This window comes from Myxine glutinosa, chromosome 5, assembly GCF_964187855.1.
Source record: "Myxine glutinosa chromosome 5, kmMyxGlut1.1, whole genome shotgun sequence".
NCBI classification, from domain to species: Eukaryota; Metazoa; Chordata; class Myxini; order Myxiniformes; family Myxinidae; genus Myxine; species Myxine glutinosa.
Window position 1 is genome coordinate 189,777,167 of NC_136265.1, and position 23,856 is coordinate 189,801,022.

Sequence of the window (23,856 nt, forward strand, 5' to 3'; positions counted from 1 at the left end):
ATGTTGCCCCCCAGACAAAGTTGTATTTGTAACCCGAGTAAAGTAAATAAGTGTTTATAGCTGGAGTACCCGGCGTTGCTCAAGTGAAAAAGAAACATTAACATATTTGAAATGAGGGCAAATATCATGGAAAAGCAATTACATCCAAATCAGAATCCATCACAAATGTCAACTCATCATTTTACCTTTTAGTTGAATATATGCTGCTGAATGTACCGTTGATCATGTTTCTGAGTTAAGTATGATGACGTTCAGGAAGAAGAAGAAGCCTTTATATCTATATATATACACAAGATCGAGGCTCGAGTAAGAGCAAACAGTAATCACAAAAAAAAAAAAAAGGACACAAAGAAAACATATCATAAAGGGAGCGGGAGACAAGAAGGGGAGAGAGAGGGAAGCACTCAAGTACAACAGTAGTAGAGAACAGGGACATCGGAAGATCTGTGGGAGGGAGAGGGCTTGGGGGGAGGAAGCGTGGGAAGATGGGAGAGGTAAAGACCACATGGACACAGCGAGGACTTCCAGGAAAGAAGTCGGTATTTCAAAAAAGTGGATCTGGGATGAATTAACGGGGGTAGAAAAGATCAAGGTTTTGGATGGGGGAAGATAAGAGATGGTGGTGAACAGCTGTTTTAAAGACCTGGAGGGAGGAGTGGGATTAAACCAACTTGAGTTGATTGACTTGACTTTATTGTTGTTTATTGACTTGACTTGATTGTTGTTGATTGATTGACTCGATTGTTGTTGATTGATTGAGTTGATGTGATTGAGTGGGAGCCTTTCCACCAACTTCCACCACTTCCGGAATTGTTTGATTATTTGTGTTTAAATGTCTGGTGATTGTTTTGTATTTATTTATGCCAATGTGTACCTGAATATTACTGTCATTAATCAAAAAGGCTTTGGCACTCTCGAGCGATTCTTTTTTTAACCCAACAAAACGAACTTTTTATTTTAAAATTTCTCTTTTTTTGCCAAAAATACTTCCAGACAGTCGCTGATGAACCTCTGAAACTTGGCAAAGATCGGTTCAGCCATCTCTGAGAAAATGGCGACAAACACACACACACACAGACAAAGTAACGGCTCTCTTATATAGTAGGTTGATTATTGGGATATTTAACATCCACTTTTGACTTTTATGCTCATTAAGGCTAAATTGCGTCAATGCAGGTGAATATGAAAAAAACATCAAACTATATTCCCCATGGTGAGTCGATCATATATTTGTATAAAGTTTCTCATTGACCTGTTAAGTGGTTCTGGAGAAGAAGGCTTTATTTACGTTTTTAATATCAATCCAATATGACCTCCAGATCACGAGACCGATGACATCGTAAATTTAATTCCTCACACATTGGATCGCAGATCAGATTTATGAAGTTTTACATTTTTTGGATAAGGATTTCGATTCAACCAATTATGGCTGGAATACCACTTCACTGATGACGCCATCATTATCACCCAAAATACCCCAAAATACCCCACTCCCAAGTGGAGTTGATGACACATGCAATGTTTCAATTTTTTCGTTGAGCGGTTTCAGAGAAAAAACATGTTCAAATCATTTCCTTTTATCCAATATGGTTGCCATACCATGTGACCTATGACCTCAGAGTTATCAATAAAATATTATGCATGGGGAGTCCGTCCTGTATTTTTAGTTTTGCCTCGATCGGACAAGCAGTGCATGGAAAAACTTTTTTAAAGCAAAAATATATAGACGTGGACAGACAGACAGACAGACAGGCGTTGCAATAGTCTCATATCCCCTTTGGGGCAAGAATAACAATGTGAAGGATGTTTTGTCTCCAAACAAGATACATGGACAAACCTTTGGGCACAGATTACAAAATAGGAAGTGTTTGTAACCAGATGCTAATAAAAAGCTATAAATATGAGAAAGTCATGTGAACATCATTTATCTGTGAGTAACTCATTGAATTAAACTCAAAAATCATTTGAGGACACAAATAAACTGTAACAATAATTACTACAATGTCACAGGTTCAGGAAGTGGAGACATCTGCTGTGCTGTTCCTGCATGGATGATCCAACTCAACAAGGCAATCGATTATATCTCATTCTCAATCCATAATGTGAAGAACCACAACTTCCCCAAGTCACATCATCAAACACATCAACCATCAACTCATTTGAACATATTTCCTCATTGTGGTGTCATATAAGCCACGAGGAAAAACCACTCCCAAGAAGGCTCAAACCGCAGTATCTCCCTTACAGATGGTGCAGTAACAAAAATGACAAAACTACGAAAGATTCCCTCATCCCGTCGATATTACCTGTAGATATACCTGAGGATGCCCATCAAAAGCCTGAACTGTTGTTTTGTATTTTAGTCATCTTGAGGGATTTCAGATGGCCCTGATTTTTCATGGGAATCATTTCCATGTCCGGCCTAAGTGAACCCAAGGAGGTAAGGATGAACGTCAACATTTGGATTGGTTGCACTTGGACCAGCCGAGGCAGCCAGCCATATTATCCTCTTCCTGAAGATGATGAGTGAGCCAGTCGGGTTTGTCATCATAGTCTAATATTGATTGGGTAATTCTCCTAAGATAAGCTCATTTACACCAAATATCGACTCAATGTTATTCACATTTACACCTTCTGCCAGATATGAACCTATATTAACCTCTATGACGTCACTCTAGTGTTCTCACCAATCGGTGATGACTGTACTCTGATTGACTAAAGTGTTAAGTAATCTATAATAATAAAAGGCAATGTGTGTCCATTACTTTGTCAGTCAGTGTGTCTCCAACATAACTCCAAAACCATGAAACCTAGTAGGCCCCAAACTTTGCGACTTTCTAAGGGAACTCCAATGGAGTGCATGAATGAAAAGTGGATGTTTGGATAAATCTCAACACTCCTTTTTAAGATAATTAACCAGATTGTTAAATTATAACAAAATCAGTCTTTATCCTCAGTCAGCCCGCTATCCCTCACAGGGGTCTTGAGTTTAGGCCTGCTCAAAAATGCCTTGCCTTGGAACAGGCCGCAACTGTTTCTGCACGATTAAGCATTCAAAATGTGTTTTTTCACTTTCCTCACTCACATCTTCGAATGTCTGATCTTCATACCGACGAATCACTGTATTAAACTCTTTAAACAATGCTACCTTTCACTTGCCAAGAAGCGGTTCCTTATCAACCGTTTTGTTGGAGTAGATATATTTATTTATATAAATATTTAAACAAAGAAGCACACTAACCCTATGACATGACGCTGACATCATGTGCATAAATGATACCAACACATTACCTCCAAACTAGGAGGCATCCGTGTGGTACTCAAGTCTCAATGTATGTATATATACAGTATATATATTTATTTATATATATATTTATATAGAAACCACAATGGACCCCCTGGAGGTCTTAACCCCCACCAGGGTCCGGTGACCCTGCTGGCTCGAGACACCTGCTCGGGCGGCGCCCCGATGGACAAGAGACGCCACACTCCACCAGACTCCCCTTGGGGCCCAGGTCGTACCATGACACCCATTGTCGGACCCCACGTCCAAATCTCGCCAGCACAGCCCCCCAGCTGGCCGGCATCACCAAATTTCGAAAGGGACAACTTTTCCCCGAGACCATCCCCAATGACCTCTCCTGGTCGAAATTCCACAGCCCGGGGACCAATTCCCACGAAGGCTGTTCCAAATCAAATTCCCATTGCGATTTGATTTTTGATTTTCTTTTAAAAAATTTGACCTCACGTGTCCAATCTCCGCAGCTGCAGGTGACAACCAGTTCCTCAGGTTGTTCTGCCCCTCCCTGCAGCTGTTCCAAATTTCCTACGGGGACCAGATCTTCGGAGGCTCTATTTCCCGACTCCTCCACATCCGAATCCAGCTCGGAGTCAACATACTCCCCCTGCTGGGTATGCAATTTCGGAGCCGATGGTGCCCATTCATCGTTTCTAATGAGGGTCCCCTCGATCACCTCAACCTCCTCCTCGGACCGACTCACCTCAACCCCCAAGCTCCCTTGGACCTGGTCAACCGCTTCCTCAATGGTATTGTCCCAGGTCTTCAGCCGCTGTGTCAAATCATGCTCATCCCCATCCCCAATCAATTCTGTCCCCACCAGGCCTTCATCAATAAATACCTTGGTCCGGTTCCGTAACACGGACCTCCAATATCTTTACCCCCTGTTGATCTGCACAACCACCCTGGTACAGCAAAATTTCAAATTGCTCCATGCAAATTGCTGGTATGTTGCGGCATCCACACCAGCCCCATAGCCTTCCAGGCCTTCATGTAACAAGCATTCCCCATTTAAATTTGCACACTCCTCATTTACTTCAAACACTCCCCATTCGCCTCCAAACGTGCCACCTCCCGTTTTAAGTCAAATTCCGTTGCAATTCCTTGCTCCTGTGCCCCATCACCACCATTCTTTTGTTCTTCCTTCAATTCACTCGTCCATCCAACAATCTTTCCGATTTGAGAATTAATTTGCTCACTCATTCCCTTCATTTAAATCTTTTTTTCATCCATTTTGTTATTCATTCCCCTCATATCGTTACTCATTCCCTTCATTTCTCCCCTCAATTGTTCACTCTGAGCATTCACTTCATTCCTTTGGGCATCCATTTTGTTATTCATTTCTTTCATTTCTCCCCTCAATTCGCCCAATAATTGAGCCAGACCCTGGTCGGGTATCGCGGCCGCTCCATTCGTTTCCCGCCATGGGACAGTGGGGTTCCACCACTACCCTACAATTCCCCTATATTCGGCCCACTTCCATAGCCTTCAACATCCCCAACTCGTTCATCCATACCACTCCCTTCCTCCATCCGCGGTGAGGAAGTCGTTTTCCCGCGCGCGTATTTAATTTTACCTCAGAAAATCAAATTATAATTTTTCGAAAACGCGATGTTGCGTCTCGCACGCCCAATTGACTATACAAATTTTATCGCTTCCAACTAAAAAAAAATTTTTTAATCCAAATGCTGGGCGCAATTTGCACCCAGTCGGTGTCGATCTAACACCCTCGGACACCGAGTGTCCGCTAGAGTCCGGATCCCTACTGCCTGACACCCATTTTACTCAGAGGGTAGAGGATGATGTGGTTGAGCTTGAAAGTCGTTGGATGTCAATGAAAGCTAGTCTGTTGGGAGTCGTTGGTGAGGTATGTGGATGGACAAAAGGACCACCGAGGCACTCGGAAACATGGTGGTGGGATGATGAAGTTGGAAAGAGGATTGCCGAGAAGAGGAAGAAGTTCAAGGCGTGACAGAAGACGAAGGGTATGGGCGCAGAAAAAGCAAAGCATGAAATTTATAAGGCAGCCAAGAAGGCTGCAAAGAAAGAGGTAGCAAAGGCGCAGGAGGCATGTTGGAAAATGTTCGGAGAACGCTTGGATTCGGAAGAAGGTCAGAGAGCAGCATTCAGGATTGCAAAGCAGATAGCGAAAGAGAGGTGTGATGTGATGGGGCTGAGTTGCTTGAAGGATGAAGTGGGACAAATCGTTGTGGACCCAGATGGAATTAAAGGAAGATGGAAAAGATATATGGAAATGCTGTTGAATACAGAGAATGAATGGGATGGCAACATAGAGAGTAACCCAGTTTTAGGACCGGCAGAGAAGATAACTGAGAAGGAAGTTGAGGAAGCGATAAAAGCAATGAAGAGTAGAAAAGCGGGAGGGCCGACGGGAATTGTGGGAGATATGTTGAAGGCAGCAGGAAGTTGGGGCGTGAAGAGAATAACAGATCTGTAATCTGGTGGTGAAAGAAGGCCGCATCCCAGTGGATTGGGAACTGAGTACCCTCGTCCCTCTATACAAGGGGAAAGGTGACCCTCTGGAGTGTGGCTCGTACTGAGCGATAAAGGTATTGGAGCATGGAATGAAGGTATTGGAAAGGGTGTTGGAAAGGAGGATAAGGAAGAAGGTGAAGATCGATGAAATGGTTTGGGTTTATGCCAGAAGAGGCCCGACAGTCACGCTCTTTATTGTGAGGCAGTTGCAGGAGAAGTACATGGAGAGGAGGAAGAAGTTGTTTCTTGGGTTTGTTGATCTGGAGAAAGCATTCGATAGGGTTCCACACGAAGTATTGACATGGGCATTGAGGAAGTTAGGAGTGGAGGAATGGTTGCTCAGAGTAGTGATGGCAATGCACAAAAGAGCGCGCACAGCTGTAAGGACGAAGGACGGGGAACAGTGGTGAGTTTGAGGTGAAGGTGGGACTGCATCAGGGGTTGGTACTAAGTCCACTACTATTTGTAGCTGTGATGGAGGTGCTGGCTCAGAACGTAAAGGAGGGTTTACCGTGGGAGTTGTTGTATGCAGATGATCTGGTGGCGATTGCAGAAAGTATGGATGGACTAAAGGAAAAGATGAGCAAGTTTAAGGAATGTATGGAGACAAAAGGTCGGAAGGTGAATATTGGAAAGACTAAGGTGATGGCAAGTGGTAAAGCATGTGGTGAGGTGGAAAGAACTGGGAAGTGGGCCGTGTGCTGTATGCAGGAAGGGTGTCGGAGTGAACTCCATTCAATGTACAATGTGCACTGAGTGGGTTCATCAAAAATGCAGTGGTCTGAGAGGGTCATTAACCAGTGTGGCATCTACATTCAAATGTAAGGTCTTCACCTTACATGTTCAAACCTGGTGTTGGCTTTGCGGTTAGGGTGCAGGCTTGGGATCCTAGGATCCTGGGTTAGAATCCCGGTCGATCACTGAATTAATGCCAGGGGGGTTGACTCAGCCTGTCATCCTTCCGAGGTCTGCAAATTGAGTACCAGCTTGCTGGGATGAATGATCACGGTGTGTACCCCGAATTAGAATAGGTACACCATATCCCTGCACATCGTAAGAGGCGACCAAGGGTTGGCGTCAGGAAGGGCATCCGGCGATAAAAAACAATTGCCTCAAAGAGGGAACCATGATTGTCATGGGGCCCGCAAGGCTAACCCCCGCTCTAGCGCTGAAAATGGCCTTAAAACGATCATTCATTCATTCATTCATTCACAGAGGGAGCTGCAGATGGAGGAAATGTTGAGTTGGATCTTGGAGACGGCGTGAAGCTGGAAGGTGTGAAAACATTTTGCTACCTCGGAGACATGCTGAATGGAGAAGGTGGATCAGACTCGGCAACGGTTGCTGGAGTGAGATGTGCATGGAAGAAGTTTCGGGAACTGAGTGGCGTGCTGATGAGGAGGGGAGTGTCGTTCAAGCTGAAGGGAAAGGTGTATGCTGCATGTGTGAGAAGTGTTATGATTTATGGGAGCGAGACATAGGTAATGAACGTAGAGCAGCAACGAAGGTTGGAAAGGGTGGAAATGCGAATGGTTCGGTTGTGCGGAGTATCGTTGAGAGAGAGGAAGACAAATGATGAATTGCGAAAGATGATGGGAATAGAGCCTGTGATTGATGCTGTGAAAAGGACCAGGTTGAGATGGTTTGGTCATGTGTTGAGGAAGGATGAAAGTGACTGGTTGAGAAGAATGATGGAAATGAATGCAGAAGGAAGTAGAGGACGGGGAAGACCGAGAAAGACTTGGCTAAAGATGGTGGAAGAAGAAATGCGGGCAAGGGGGTTAACAAGGAGAGATGCAGAAAATAGGGCAAAATGGAGAAGATTGTCATGGGGACCGCAAGGCTAACCCCCGCTCCAGCAGGGAAAATGGCCTTAAAATGCCTGTTGTTGTTGTTGTTGTTGTGTACATGATGTGCATAATCCCATGGGAATAATGGGATTACATGATACTTTGTCAGAGCTGTTTGGGAATAAGTTAACTCTTGATCTCGCAATGGAGCTCGGACCGATTTTGAAAAGAGAAGGGACATGAACAGACTTCAGTGGTTGGTGTGCAGATATACATGTGCTCGTCTGGTAAGTTTATCAAACACTCCACTGGGAACAGACTTCAGCTGGTTGTTCCACAGATACAGCTCTGTTAGTCTGGTAAGTTTATCAAACACTCCGTTAGGGAGAGACTGGAGCTTGTTGCTTTGCAGATCTAGGATTGTAAGTTTGGTAAAATCAAAATTAAACAGCAAATTATATCTGAACTACATCCGGTAATTATATTAAATTATTTACTCTCAGTTATTATTTGTTTTTATATTTGGGGATTATTTGGATTTTGTTGTAGTTCTGATTTTGATAATAATAATAATAATAATAATAATAATAATAATGTAGTTTTTAAATATTATTGTTGTTGATTTTGTGTGTTTTGTGAATCCAGAGGCTCAGATAATAATCATTGCTGGGACAAGTGCGGTCCCATGGGTTGGTATAAAGCCTGATGGACTGCAGGCTGGTCATGTGACAGGGTCAAGACTTAAACAAAACACAAGAAGAATAAACACCTTCCACCAGGTGTTGTAAAAACATAAAATACCCACAAATGAAAGGAACAAGATCAGTGGCGACACCACAACGAAAAACACCAAAGTTCATCCTCATCATATCATGGACCTCAGGAGTTTTCATACAAAAAACATGTTGGTGAAGTCTTTGGGTGAAACATGGAAGCAGCTTGGACCTGATGATACCCAACAGGTGAATCACTCAGACCTGATGATACCTAGCAGGTGAATCATTGAGACCTGATGATACCTAGCAGGTGAATCATTCTGATTTGATGATAACTATCAGGTGAATCATTCTGATCTAATTATACCCACCAGGTGAATCACTCAGACGTGATTTGACCCAACAGGTGAATCACCTATGTTTGGACCATCTATCTAATAACATAACACTGATCCGGTGTCTGTGTGTCCGTATGTGTTCACACTTGCCCGGTCCGTTTCCTCTCCAAAATGTGAGGATGTGCTCACCGACGAGTACCAGAGACTGTGACATGTTCTGAGAAAAACATCAAACTGATGAATTTCATATTTAATTTTGAGAGAAGTAACACAGGTAACACAGGTACCGTACCTTCCGAAACCGTGCATTTTAAATAACTTTAAAAAAACAATCGTTTATTCCTGAATTTGACAGTCATTTCATATTATCTCATGAAAGTGTGAGATGATGCAGACTACACGCATGTTGCTCATGTCACCACCTCATGTATGGAGTTTCTGTTTTGCTTTTCAAAAAAACAGCTTTAATAAAGCTCCTGTAGATCTTTCAAATGAAATATTACACTTGTCTGGAAGTTCTGCAGATGGAAAAATGTGGATCTGCAAAGCATGTCATTTGATAATGAAAGGAGGAAAGATGCCAGGACAAGGCAAATGTAACAAAATGACACTAAAACCACAATCAACAGAACTGAGAGACCTGAATTCTTTGGAATTAAGACAAATATCACAACGGATCCCTTTCATGATCTTGTTGTTCTTCCACATGGCAAACAACATGGGATCCATGGACCTGCTGTCAATGTCCTTTCCAAGCTCAATGTTGTACGTAAATAGTTTGATCCATCGAAGGTTGATCCAGGTCATCTTACCCTAGATTCAGCAGCCAACAAAACTATTCCTTCAAGATTATCCATCCCTCCTTCGACTCATCCCATCCATCTCTACTTCCCCCCCATTCATTCATCCATCCATCTCTACTTCCCCTCAATTACTCATCCATCCATCTCTACTTCCCCTCTTTCACTCATCCATCCATCTCTACTTCCCCTCACTCATCCATCCATCTCTACTTCCCCTCATTCACTCATCCCATCCATCTCTACTTCCCCTCATTCACTCATCCCATCCATCTCTACTTCCCCTCATTCACTCATCCATCCATCTCTACTTCCCCCCCATTCATTCATCCATCCATCTTTACTTCCCCTCAATTACTCATCCATCCATCTCGACTTCCCCTCATTCACTCATCCATCCATCTCTACTTCCCCCCCATTCATTCATCCATCCATCTTTACTTCCCCTCAATTACTCATCCATCCATCTCTACTTCCCCTCATTCACTCATCCATCCATCCATTCCTCCAACCATTGATCATGTAAAAGACAATCTGTGTATCCGAGCTATGGTTCCCACATGTTGCCACTCTGGGTAATCTGGATGAAGTGATCGATCGTGGTTATTGAAACATGTATCATGTTTTATGTTTGGATTGTATACACAGGATAAACTACAACGGCACTCAGTAGAGAGTATACCTCCACCTGGTTGGCTCAATGGTGACAAATCACTTTTAAAATTATTGTAGCCGGATCCGGATCTTCACCGAAATCTAATCATTTAGTCCTTGTCACATCCGCTACATCTCTGCCAAATTTCGTCCGAATCCGTCCAAAACTTTTTTGAGATATTTAGTTCACAAACGGACAGACAAACAAACAGACAGACAGACAGGGGTGACAACATAACCTACATCCACCTTTGGTGGTGAAGGTAATTAATTATTGGTTATCTATTATATACGAGCGAGGTACCGTTCCTGTGCTATGCATGGGTGGGAGGCCATAAGCAAACAAACAATGCGGAAACGGTGAACGCTAAACCATGGAACCAATAAATTCCATATTCCTGTGCCACCTGTAGTCGAACATAAAGCAACGTCAGCAGGTTCTTGAAGGACTTCCACGAAAAACGTACCAGTTTGAATGGTTCCATACCCAGTCAATGGCGAATCTGTATATGGCGATCCAAGAATGTCCCGTTTGAATGGTTCCATACCCAGTCAATGGCGAATCTGCATGTTGCGATCCGTGAATGTCACGCTTAGAAAGAATAAACCCTCATGTAATTTCGTCATTCACTTGAACTCAATATCTCTATTTTCATTCCAAACAGCGTAACTCCAATCACAAATTAAATAACATTAATATAAAAAATAAACTTTTACCAACATTCGTGACAAAAACAAATATTTAAACCCGGATGTGAAGAAGATCCGTGCAGTTGGGTGAATACAATTACGAATTCAAAATCGTATTCACTCAATCCCACACGTCATTCCAATCATAAATTGATAGTTTAACCAAATACTGTTTTCAATGACGGTTGTATTGGGATATTATCAAACCAACTCATTGCCGTCATCTGTCGACTTCCGGATTCGCGGGCGATTCGTATCGAGTTAATTTCAAAATCATAATTTTATTGAGGAATTTTTTAAACCTCCTTCCTACCTTAGAACATCCGCTGGGACCCCAAAACGTTCCACAGGAAGTTTGGCGGGGCTCGCCCCAACACAGAGGGAGTGTTTTGGGGACGGACGAACAGACAGACAGACAGACAGACACTCCTGTTTTATAATACTAGGGCATGCCCGTACGTGCGTGCCCGTACGTGCGTGCAAAAGGAAAAAAAGTTTTGAAACCACGTGCCAGAATTACGATTATTCGCAATTTAGTTTTAATGGCCAATTATTCAATTATCACAAACGTATTTTGTCTTTTCGCAAGGACAAACAAAGAAAAGAGAAGAGAACAACAACAACAATAACAACAACAACCAAAAAAACCCCCACTTCCAACCCCCAGTTCCAAAGGCCACACCGTTTTGACACCTGAAAACAAAAAAAAGTTGTGCACTTTGTTTGATAAATTATTTTCTGCACAATTTTTCTTCAATAACTAAATAAAAATAAAAATAAAAATTGTTTACATGTACACACCTTTATCTCGTTAGGACCTCTTCATAAACAACATTGCTGAGGAAACGGCGCTTCTTCTTTGTTTCCTCGTCCAAGGAAAGAATGCGGAGGCTGCTGGAGCTGCCAACCCTACTGGCCGCCACGTAGAACTGACCATGGCTGAAGAAGTCTCTTGTGCAGAAGACCCCAACACGGTGTAGCGACTGCCCTTGGGATTTATTCACAGTCATGGCAAAGCAGGGTCGTACCGGAAACTGTCGACGCCGCAGAGTGAACGGGAACATGTTGTCAGATGGACTCAAGGTTATGCATGGAATGAGCAATGTGCGTCCAGAATTGACACCCATCACAGATTTTGCAACCAACAGATTTGGAAGGATCTGATGGATGACGTACCTTGAGCCATTGCAGTGCCCGCTTTGCTGGTCAAAATTTCGTAGCAGCATGATTACCATACCCACCTTGAGAGTGATCCGATGTGGAGGCATACCAGATGGACAGAGGGTGTTCAGGAACTCAGGCGGATACAAATGATCACCCTCAGATTCGGCAGTATCTACGCTACAGCAAACATGTGCCTCCCCTGGAAATATGGTTGTCATGTAGGCATTTACCTGATCGACTTCGGAATTGGTCGGACATAGTATAACACGCTCACATAGCCACTTGGGGCTGGTAATGTTGGTGTGCAAGTCTTCGTACACCCAAGTGACAATATCGTGGAGTTTTGCACCTGGAAGAATGAGCGGTTCCCTGAGCTCAATAGCAAATTCACCCACTTCTGGATTGACAGGAATCTTCCCTTCGCCCAGATCCAACAGGAATTTTGCAAAATCAGATTCGCCCTGTTGTTCTCCAGTACCCTGCATGATCCTCATGTTTACTGTGAGACGAAGTACCTGCACTTTTCTCCACAGGTATGAGCTCTTGAAGCACCTTCCAACTATGTCAATACGGCTACCGTGTAGCACAACGGTAAGGATCTGCCTCCAGTCACCACTGAAAACCATTGTGATGCCGCCAAATGGTTCCTCTGAGGCCCGAAGCCACTGGAATGTTCGATCTGCTGCCTCCAATGCGCGACGATCCATCATTGAAACCTCATCCACCACCATTATATCCGTCATTCGTATGAGTGCTGCAGTGGTGTCATTTTCACTGATGTTGCAAGTGGACTCATCAGTGAGAATGAGAGGACACTTGGTCCTACTATGGAAGGTGGCCCCTTTAGGCAGCAGAGTAGCTGCAATACCACTTGCAGCAGTCGCAAGAGCCACTTTGCCCTTTGCTCGCACTTTGTTGAGTATATGAGACAATGTGAATGTTTTCCCAGTCCCACCACTTGCATCAACTGCGATCATCCAGCCATGACCGTGTTCCACACTCCTCATCACTGTATCGACAACAACGCGCTGCTCGTCATTAAGAAGGCACTCTGTTTGAGCGATGTGAGCCTCAAGTTCTCCTATATTGTGCCCTGTTTCGTGCTCGATGATGCGGGGAATGCGAGACTGGATATGAACTGGTTCAGGCTCAGGAAGGCCAAAGGTCTTACTAAGCGAAAAGCCGTGCCTCTCAATTTGGTCCCTCAGCTCCAGTAGCACTTCACTCACAATGCGTCCATTTGGCTCGTTCACACCTGCTGCACGCATGAAGTCCTCGCACAGCACATATTTGTGCCTTTCCCAGAACTGCAAGTGGTTGCCTCTGAGGACGAATATGAGCATGTTGGCAAATACTTCGCGGACTGCAGGGCCAAATGCGATATTTGCAGCCTCTTCCATAACAGAATCCACCTCCTGGTCATTGTCAACGATGCCATACGCAATGCAGGCTGCCAGATAGGTCTCCATGACCCTATCACCAACACGACGGAGATCCTGAAAGCATGTGGGGCCAGGCACGCGGTACAGTAGCATGCGGAGATAGTACAACTCGGCATTATGTGAGTTGACGGAAATGATGGGGAGCCGCCCAACCGTATCAGCCTTACGGTTATCCTGGAAACTCAGCCTTCTCTTCCGCAATTGAAACCTTTTCCTAAAGTAGGTGAAGTGTTGGAACGCATCTGGATATAGAACATGACGCATGTGTGGATGGAGATTCATGGCTTCGAAAAAGGCGGTGAGCGTTGTCGCAGGGGGTCCTGACTCCGCCACGTTCTGTACGGCACCTTCGCCATTGAACGTGATCACCTGCTCATCCTGTAGATGGAGTGCCAGCATCTCGACTGGCGGGTACTTGCTTTGAATGGGGAAATCGTATATGCGCCAGTATCCCTCAGATGCGGTGATGTATCGCCCTAGTTCGTATCGTGTCACTTCATCATGTCGTAATGCCTCTCGCATCCTCTCATGTGGCTCTAGTCTGACCAGGCACTGGTCCGGCCCCTTTTCAAGGTATTTGTACAGGTACTTTACACTGGTGACAGCACATACGATCTCAAGGTTGATGTGAGCTTCGTACCTGAGGACAATATATGGATTGTAAGGCACAACCCATGCATTGTTAACTAATACGTTAGCACCACCTCATATAGTCTTCATGATGGGATCACCAGGTGCTGCTTCTGCACGTCTTCTGTACAGGGGATAGGAGTCATCAGAGAAGCTTGTCGTTTCTCGTAGGACTTTGGGATAGTCCTTTGTGCACTTCCGGTCTGCCATGCAAGGGCTCGCGATGTTCCATTCCCCACATGGGCCATGAATCATGTGTGATGTCACGATACGGTGTAGTTCCGGATTTGAGCGTTTGTCAGGAATCTCAGCAGAGACCACACGATCGACATCTGCTGGTGTTCTGGGCTTGTCGCGAGGTACCATGGTCAGGAGCATGTGTATATGGGGAAGGTGACGCTTTTGCGTTTCCTTCACCATCACATAAGCGTCCACATGGCCCAAGATGTCATGCTTGAGGAGGTCTGCGAGGAGTGCTTCCACCTTCATATGAAATACCCGGGCGATGATATCAGGTCTTTCGTTGGCTGACTGACCCTCAAAAAGCGATTCTTTAATTTCTGGCCACTTTGGGTTGCAGGTGAATGTTAGAAAAAAGTCAGGTTTTCCCTTGACTCGGACCAAAGCCATTGCATCCTGAAACTCTTTGGCATACCAACGTGGCGACCCATAAATTGATGGCGGCAGAATGGTGAGGCGTCCAGGTAGCACCTCAGCATCATTGTTCAACGCATCAACGATGATCTTATACTTTTCTGCCTTAATTGACTTCTGATTGCAGCGAATCCAATTGAGACGGTGTGACTCAATTTTTGCCATCATGTCGCATACGTACTGCTGTGTCAACTTTCCACCACGAAGCAGTAGATTGAAGTGATGAGTAGGATCACGTACTTGGAGATGGTAGCGGTAGAAAGATGTTGGCGTTATCCCTGCCAACTCAGTGTGGTACCCCTGGGAGCCGCAGGGTAGCAGAAGTATGTATGATAGTGGGTCATACGCTGGATGCATGGCGTCTATTGTCTGTAAACCTCCTCCTCTGAGGTGAACACCGACTGCCAGCCTTCCAAACTGCTCTGTTGTCGTTGCCCCTGGAGCATTGACAGCCACATCGCTGTCTGGTGAGGGAAGGTTGATGGTACCATGATGAAGGTCTCGGCGCCGCGTGCGACCTGTTAACACAATTTTCAGTTCATTGGCGCTATCATTATGAACCACATACTCAATGGCTGATTTGAATTGCTGGACGTATGGGTTGCACTCATGAATGGCCTGTTGTGCTCTTAGCAAAAACTGCTCATTCAGGCTACTGTTCGAGGTGTGGGCACGACGATAATCCAGCTCATGGACTGGATCGTGAAAGTAGATCTGGGCAAAGCATGGGGTACAACCCAGATCGGCAAGAGGAGCACCAATGTAATGGTAAACCTTGCCTTGTATGCGCACTCCAGGATTAAAGCCAGGCATACCTATCTCTCGGACACCGATACTTGCCATTGCCAGCGCGTTGTTGTACTGTTTCGCATGCTTCACAAAGTGCTGGTTAAGGAAAAGGTTTTTAATAGCATCTGGAGGCTGTGATGGAATTGAGCCGGGTTTTGGATTCGTAGGATCATGCTTAAGGTCGACCTTACCGTAGTTGCAGCAAAATCCTCTCCTCTCCTCATTCCACACAAAAGCATCACAATGTGAGCATTTAGGGCATTGAAATAATGAGGTCCTGCTCAGCGCGTGCCTGTACTCAACGTGAAGTTCCTCTCGGAAAAAATCGTTGTTATCGTATCGAGCAAGGTTGCGATTCTCACGGTGAGCCTGCTCTAGTCTCGCACGGTGCACGTCCTGATGGCGCAGGGCATCCCTCACTTGCCGGTTTTCTCGCTGGTGAGGGATTTCTTCTGCACGACGCCTTGCCTCACCTTCAGTGTTGTCTGCCAAGCGTGCAGCTCGATCTTCATCTGTTTCAGCTGCACGACGCCTTGCCTCGCGTTCAGTGGTGTCTGCCAAGCGTGCAGCTCGATCTTCATCTGTTTCAGCTGCACGACGCCTTGCCTCGCGTTCAGTGGTGTCTGCCAAGCGTGCAGCTCGATCTTCATCCGTTTCAGCTGCACGACGTCTTGTCACACGCGTAGCGTCACGTGCCAAGCGTGCAGCTCGATCTTCATCCGTTTCAGCTGCACGACGTCTTGTCACACGCGTAGCGTCGCATGCCAAGCGTGCAGCTCGATCTTCATCCGTTTCAGCTGCACGACGTCTTGTCACACGCGTAGCGTCGCGTGCCAAGCGTGCAGCTCGATCTTCATCCGACTCAGCAGCACGACGTATTGTCACACGCGTAGCGTCGCGTGTCAAGCGAGCAGATCGTTCTTCATCTGACTCAGTAGCACGACGTCTTGTCACGCGCGTAGCGTTGCGTGTCAAGCGAGCAGATCGTTCTTCATCTGACTCAGTAGCACGACGTCTTGTCACGCGCGTAGCGTTGTGTGTCAAGCGAGCAGATCGTTCTTCATCTGACTCAGTAGCACGACGTCTTGTCACGCGCGTAGCGTTGCGTGTCAAGCGAGCAGATCGTGATACGTCAGATTCCATTGCGCGTGCAAGACGCGCAGCTTCGTTCCTTCGCTCTCGTAAACGACGACTGGATTGGGGCATTGTGTTTATCTATGCGCAAGATAAATGATAGGAACACAGAAATTCGTCACTTTCCGTAAGTCCGGAAGTTAAGAACTCATCCGGAAGTTTGCTTATCGCAGTTACGATTATTCGCAATTTAGTTTTAATGGCCAATCGCAAACGTATTTTATCTTTTCGCAAGGGAAAACAATTTAGTTGTAATGGCCAATTATTCAATTATCGCAAACGTATTTTATCTTTTCGCAAGGGAAAACAAAGAAAAGAGAAGAGACCAACAACAACAACAACAACAAAAAAAATTTGACACCACGTGTCAGAAACGACCACAGAATACGGAGCAAGAAAATATAGGCGAATGTGAGAGACCATAACTTGGGAAGCACAAATTCTCAATATTAAATTATTAACCTATCATCTTTAATAGAACTATAATAGACCAATTAAACTAACGGTTGTTTTTATTTTCTTGTTTTTGGCAAAGTTAACATCCAGAGAGGCTGTGTATAGGCCAATCCCCCCCCCCCCTCTATTTACATGAAATGGTTTGGTCCATTCGCAAAGCCAAAGCGAACGGCTTGCGAGTACGGTGACCATACCTTGGGAACCACTTGTCCGATTAATTTCAAACATTGAAAAGGCACATCCTCGGGTCCCCAGCAATATACCTGGCAAGTTTCAAGTATATCGGACCAGTAGTTGTCGAGAAACAGCGGTCGCATACATATATTACGGAGCAAGAAAATATAGGCGAATGTGAGAGACCATAACTTGGGAAGCACAAATTCTCAATATTAAATTATTAACCTATCATCTTTAATAGAACTATAATAGACCAATTAAACTAACGGTTGTTTTTATTTTCTTGTTTTTGGCAAAGTTAACATCCAGAGAGGCTGTGTATAGGCCAATCCCCCCCCCCCCCTCTATTTACATGAAATGGTTTGGTCCATTCGCAAAGCCAAAGCGAACGGCTTGCGAGGACGGTGACCATACCTTGGGAACCACTTGTCCGATTAATTTCAAACCTTGAAAAGGCACATCCTCGGGTCCCCAGCAATATACCTGGCAAGTTTCAAGTATATCGGACCGGTAGTTGTCGAGAAACAGCGGTCGCATACATACATTACGGAGCAAGAAAATATAGGCGAATGTGAGAGACCATAACTTGGGAAGCACAAATTCTCAATATTAAATTATTAACCTATCATCTTTAATAGAACTATAATAGACCAATTAAACTAACGGTTGTTTTTATTTTCTTGTTTTTGGCAAAGTTAACATCCAGAGAGGCTGTGTATAGGCCAATCCCCCCCCTCTATTTACATGAAATGGTTTGGTCCATTCGCAAAGCCAAAGCGAACGGCTTGCGAGTACGGTGACCATACCTTGGGAACCACTTGTCCGATTAATTTCAAACCTTGAAAAGGCACATCCTCGGGTCCCCAGCAATATACCTGGCAAGTTTCAAGTATATCGGACCGGTAGTTGTCGAGAAACAGCGGTCGCATACATACATACATACATACAGACAGACAGACAGACAGACACACACACACACACAGAGATTACTGGAATTATAGATAGATAGATGCAGATCTGGTGACGTTTTGCCACTCCTTCATACCCTTAGTTATTGTAAAGTTCACTTAAACTGCCAATAAATATTTGAGAGTAAAACTACAGTTATAACTGCACCATTTTAAGAACAAGTGTCCTTTACCAAATTCTACACATGTCCTTTACTAAATTCTACACGTTGTAGCGGTTACCGCTGGATGTACATAATCGCCTTGCACCGGCCAGAACACGGCCAGACGCGCCTCTCCCGGGCATGCCCGGACTCACTGTTCCCGGGCACGCCCGAACCTCCCGGGCACGCCCGGTCTCGTCTTTCCCGGGCATGCCCGCTCTCGCCTTTCCAGGGCTCGCCCAGAGCGTCCGGGCATGCCCGCTATCGCCTTTCCAGGGCTCGCCCAGAGCGTCCGGGCATGCCCGCTATCGCCTTTCCAGGGCTCGCCCAGAGCGTCCGGGCATGCCCGCTATCGCCTTTTCAGGGCTCGCCCAGAGCGTCCGGGCATGCCCGCTATCGCCTTTCAAGTGCTCGCCCAGAGCGTCCGGGCATGCCCGCTATCGCCTTTTCAGGGCTCGCCCAGAGCGTCCGGGCATGCCCGCCATCGCCTTTCCAGTGCTCGCCCAGAGCGCCCGGGCACGCCCGCCATCGCCTTTCCAGTGCTCGCCCAGAGCGCCCGGGCATGCCCGCCATCCCCTTTCCAGTGCTCGCCCAGAGCGTCCGGGCATGCCCGCCATCGCCTTTCCAGTGCTCGCCCAGAGCGCCCGGGCATGCCCGCTATCGCCTTTTCAGGACTCGCCCAGAGCGTCCGGGCATGCCCGCCATCGCCTTTCCAGTGCTCGCCCAGAGCGCCCGGGCACGCCCAGCCTCGACTTGCCAGGCCGCAGCCAAACACGCCCGGGCAGGTCCAGACTCGCCTTTCCAAGGCTCGCCCTTGATACCCGGGCATGCCCGGTATAGCTTTTGCCGGGCAAACTTCCCGACATAAATGTGTATATATATTGTTGCCCGAAAAACGGGCTTGTCAGAATACCTGAGCTGTTTTGTTTCAATAAAGCAACTCGGACGAATTCCGTCTTTGGTCGCGTCAATTCTTTCGACTCGCGTTGGAGCGCAGTTCCTTCAACGTGTCCTTTACTAAATTATACATGTGTCCTTTACTAAATTCTCCACGTGTCCTTTACTAAATTATACATGTACATGTGTCGTTCACTAAATTATACATGTGTCCTTTACTGGATTCTACATGTGTCCTTTACTAAATTATACATGTGTGCTTTACTAAATTCTCCACGTGTCCTTTACTAAATTATACATGTACATGTGTCGTTCACTAAATTATACATGTGTCCTTTACTGGATTCTACATGTGTCCTTTACCAAATTCTACACGTGTTCTTTACTAAATTCTCCACGTGTCCTTTACTAAATTCTCCACGTGTCCTTTACTAAATTCTCCATGTGTCCTTTACTAAATTATACACGTGTCCTTTACTAAATTCTACATGTGTCCTTCACTAAATTCTCCACGTGTCCTTTACTAAATTCTCCACGTGTCCTTTACCAAATTCTACACGTGTCCTTTACTAAATTCTACACGTGTCCTTTACTAAATTCTCCACGTGTCCTTTACTAAATTCTCCACGTGTCCTTTACCAAATTCTACACGTGTCCTTTACTAAATTCTACACGTGTCCTTTACTACATTCGACACGTGTCCTTTACTACATTCGACACGTGTCCTTTACTAAATTCTACACGTGTCCTTTACTAAATTCTACACGTGTCCTTTACTAAATTATACATGTGTCCTTTACTAAATTCTCTACGTGTCCTGTACTAAATTATACATGTGTCCTTTACTAGATTCTACATGTGTCCTTTACTAAATTCTACATGTGTCCTTCACTAAATTCTGCAAGTGTCCTTTACTAAATTATACATGTGTCCTTTACTAAATTCTACACGTGTCCTTTACGAAATTCTACACGTGTCCTTTACTAAATTCTACACGTGTCCTTTACTAAATTATACACGTGTCCTTTACTAGATTCTACATGTGTCCTTTACTAAATTCTACATATGTCCTTCATTAAATTCTACACGTGTCCTTCACTAAATTCTGCAAGTGTCCTTCACTAAATTCTGCAAGTGTCCTTTACTAAATTATACATGTGTCCTTTACTGGATTTTACATGTGTCCTTTACCAAATTCTACACGTGTCCTTTACTAAATTCTACACGTGTCCTTTACTAAATTCTACACGTGTCCTTTACTAAATTCTACACGTGTACTTTACTAAATTCTACACGTGTCCTTTACTAAATTCTACACGTGTACTTTACTAAATTATACATGTGTCCTTTACTAGATTCTACATGTGTCCTTTACTAAATTCTGCATATGTCCTTCATTAAATTCTACATGTGTCCTTCACTAAATTCTATAACTGTCCTCAGACTATAAAACTAGAAACCCTTCAGCATTATCCTTTTTTTTTTTTCTTTTTTTTTTTTTTGTGTATACAAGATCGAGGCTCGTGAAAGAGCGAACATTAATCACACAGAAAGACAAACAGACACACAAAACAAATAACATCGGGAGCGGTAGACAAGATGGGGAGAGAGGGGGAAGGACACAAACACAACATTTGAGAGCAGGGACCGAGAGACATGGAGACATCGAGAGAACTGTGGGAGGGAGAGGGCTTTGGGGGGAAGGCATGGGAAGGGGGGGGGGGGGGGGGCGGTGGGAGAGGTATAAAACATATGTACACTGCCAAGACTTCCAGGAAAGAAGTTGGAATTTCAAACAAGGTGGATCTGGGGTGAATTAGTGGGGGTAGAAAAGATCAAGGTTTTGGATGGGGGAAGATAAGAGATGGTGGTGAACAGCTGTTTTGAAGACCTGGAGGGAGGAGTGGAATTGAAGGGAGTGTGGGAGTTTGTTCCAGAGGCGGGAGAAAAGAGGAATGAAGGAGTGAAGGTGAGCAGAGAGCCGAGATTTTGGCAGTTTAACCATCAGAGGGTGGCTGGCAGATCTTGTGTGACCTGTAGGAATATTTGGGGGACAGAGCACAGAGAGAGCTGGGGGAGCAAGGCCGGAGAGGAGTCGGTAGAAGACAGAACCCTTTTAGGATCACCCTTTAGAATTACCCTTTAGAATTAATTACCCTTTCAAATTAGGTTTCCTCTCCATACAGTGTGGAGGAAAACCTATTGTTTCTGTTATAGTTTTTCTTCTTATTCTTCCACCCCTGTTTTTCACGTCCAAAAACTTTAAAATGAATGTTCTCAGCAACCGTTGGTCCGATTGACATGACATTTTTCACCAAGTGATTGGCTATACATGTAGAATGTTATACTGTTAATTATGACATCATACGTCACGTGGTATGGGGCCATCTTGAGAAAAAAACCTTCAACTTCTCCGAAAACGGAGAAGCCCCGCTATATCTCAAACGGCTGAATGGAAAAATTGATTCATGGCTCATTATCAAGAACTCTGAAATGGGACGGAAAAAATGTTTATTTAGGATATTGAAGCTGCTGACATTATGAGGTTAGAATTCGACAAATAGAACCCTTAATGCCACGAATATTATTTTATTTTTTACATGACCGAAGTGAAAAAAAAAAAATAATCCAAAGTTTTTTGACGTCATATGTCTCATGGTTCGGCCGCCATATTGTTTTCGTGAAAAATACGAAAAGCCCTTTCAGATTTAGCCCAAACTTTGCAAGCATTATCACATACCCACAACGAACAAACATTTTAGCGATCATGACGTCGTCGGTCAAAAGGTTTCGGAATTATGACGTTTTAAAGCATAAACTTCTCCCTCAATTTTGAAGATATCAAGTGGAAACTTGAAACATACACAACATGACCAAGTGTATGTGGACACCCAAACATCACACATCTCATCCCAAAATCATGGGCATGAGTATGGAGTTGGTCGCCACATTGCTGCTACGACAGCCTCCACTCTTCTGGGAAGGCTTTCCACTTGATGTTGGAACATTGCTGCGGGAATTTGCTTCCATTCAGCCACAAGAGCATTAGTGAGGTCGGGCACTGATGTTGGGCGATTATGCCTGGCTGGTAGTCGGCGTTCCAATTCATCCCAAAGGTGTTCAACGGGGTTGCGGTCAGGGCTATGTCCAGTCCAGTCAAGATCTTCCATCGACAAATGATCTCGACAAACCATTTCTGTATTGACTTCACTTTGTGCACGGGGGCATTGTCATGCTGAAACAGGAAAGGGACTTCTCCAAACTGTTCCCACAAAGTTGGAAGCACACAATCGTCTAGAATATCATTGTATGCTGTCGCATTAAGATTTTGCTTCACTGGAACTAAGGGGCCGAGCCGGAACCATAAAAAACAACCCCAGACCATTATTCCTCCTCCACCAAACTTTACAGTTGGCACTATGCATTTGGGCAGGTAGCGTTCTCCTGGCATCCGCCAAACCCAGATTCGTCCGTTGGACTGCCAGATGGTGAAGCATGATTCATCACTCCAGAGAACGCGTTTACGCTGCTCCAGTCGAATGGCGGCGAGCTTTACAACACTCCAGCTGACGCTTGGCATTGCGCATGGTGATCTTACGCTTGTGTGGGGCTGCTCGGCCATGGAAACCCATTTCATGAAGCTCCCGATGAACAGTTGTTGTGCCGATGTTGCTTCCAGAGGCAGTTTGGAACCTGGTAGTGAGTGTTGCAACTGAGGACAGACAAATTTTACGCACCACACGCTTCAGCACTCGGCGGTCCCGTTCTGTGAGCTTGTGTGGCCTACCACGTCGCAGCTCAGCAGTTGTTGGTCATAGACGTTTCCACTTCAGAATAACCACACTTACAGGTGACCGAGGCAGCTCTAGCAGGACAGAAATTTGACGAACTGACTTGTTGGAAAGGTGGCATGCTATGACGGTGCTGTGTTGAAAGTCACTGACCTCTTCTGTACAGCCCATTCTACTGCCAATGTTTGTCTATGGAGATTCCATGGCTGTGTGCTTGATTATATATACCCTGTCAGCAATGGGTGTGGCTGAAATACCGAATGTCCGAATCCACTGATTAGGAGTGTCCGCATACTTTTGGGCATGTAGTGAATGTTCCCCATTTTGGTAAGCTCAAATAGTCTTTTGGAATTTGCGTCACGTCGTGCGGTTTGGCCGCATTATATGATTAAACGGAAATTTAAAAAAATCTTTGTCTTAAACCGCTGCATTGATTGGCCTGAACCTTTAATGTAATGTAGCTGTTCTGTTATCAAGGGGAATATTGTTTAAAATTTCAACATGATTGGTTGTACGGTCTGGAAGCCAGAAGTCGTTATTTTTTGAAGAAGAAGAAACACAACACTTCTCAGGCCATCTAACTGACTGTGCCACTGCCATTTTGCAGATTTATTTCCTTTAAAAATCATTTTCTCTGCAATAGTTGCACCGATTAACATGAAATTTTTATCATAATTTGCGCCTCTGTCTGCAGAATATTTTACTTGTAATTATGATATCATAGGTCACGTGGTACAGGCGCCATCTTGGAAAAAACTTCATAATTCGACAAGTAAAAAACTTAATCCGATCAGGATGAAATTTTTTGAGCACCATTTGAGCACCATAA